Source organism: Athene cunicularia (assembly GCF_003259725.1).
Source record: "Athene cunicularia isolate RWA chromosome 8 unlocalized genomic scaffold, athCun1 chr8_part1, whole genome shotgun sequence".
NCBI lineage: Eukaryota > Metazoa > Chordata > Aves > Strigiformes > Strigidae > Athene > Athene cunicularia.
The window spans coordinates 185,963-187,149 of NW_020799109.1; positions in this window are offsets into that span (position 1 = coordinate 185,963).

Below are 1,187 nucleotides of genomic sequence, written 5' to 3' on the forward strand. Positions count from 1 at the left end.
CCCCCCACACCCCCCAGAAGAGCAAATGCTCCTCAGAGCAAAATCGTCTTCGCTCCGCTGGGGCCCGATCCCGGCTCGCGCCCGGTCCCCAGCCCCGCTGTGGTGAGCGGGGTGCGGGGTCACCCCCTGCGGGCACCGGGCATGGCGCAGCCTTCGGAACGGGCTCGCCTTCGCCTCGGATGGGGTCAGGAGTTTCCAAGGGCCCGGAGTTCACGTTGTCGGAGCTCCGCCGCTGCCACGGGCAGGGGACGCGTCCTCGAGTCGCGCTTGGCTCGGTGACGGGGACTGGAGGGGTGCACGGCCTCTGGCTCTTGGACGCTTCTGTCTCCCTGAGCCCTGGTCACGCTGCACGGAGGTGCGAAGGCCCTCGGCGGCTCTCAGACCGCGGCGGCGGCACCTCTCGGAGCGCGTCACGAGCAGCAGCACCTCATGGCTCACGCCACGGTGGGGCTTTCTGCAGGCGTGTGGGCATGGCGGAATGTTCTCTGCCATGGGGATTAAAGATTCCCTCTACTCCACAACAGAAGCTTTCAAAGCCTCCCCCAGCTGATTGATGAGTTTGCATGTTGATATGATATTCAGCGTGTGAATTAAAATGAAAAATTCTGTTAAAAACTGGGTGTGTTTGGGACTGCCTAGCCAGAGGTGTTTTCTTTACTAAGTGGACAGGTTGGAAAGCAGCTGGTGAAAAGAGATTCATTCCTAGCAGATCTGAACCCCGCGTCTTCCGGACACGAGACCCCTGTTCGCTACCCACAGGCTACAGTTGCCAAAATGTTTGCGTGTGTCTACAAGCAGGGAATCGGGATTTGCAGTTTGTGCTGCTGTAATTCTCTGCCATAGAATGCATTTCTTCTGGACAAGTGGAGGCTGCAGGTGTTCAGTGTAGTGTTTTAAGTAGAAATAGGGAATGTTATTCCTCTTTGTGTTTAGCATTTCTACACAGCGATGGCCACGTTAACTCTTGACGGACACTCACAGAACTCAGCGGGGAAGTTTTACCTGGTGCCAGAGTGATGTTGCTCTGGAGGAGAGTGAAGCGCCTCGGCAGCGCGTGCTGCTGCCCCGCTCGCTGCCTGCCTGAGGTCAGCGCTTGAAGGCCGGCAGGAGGGGAAATGTCTTGGGAATTTAACACAGCTCCCTGCGTCCGCCCACTTGTTCTGAGCAGTTTTCCAAGATTAACTCAT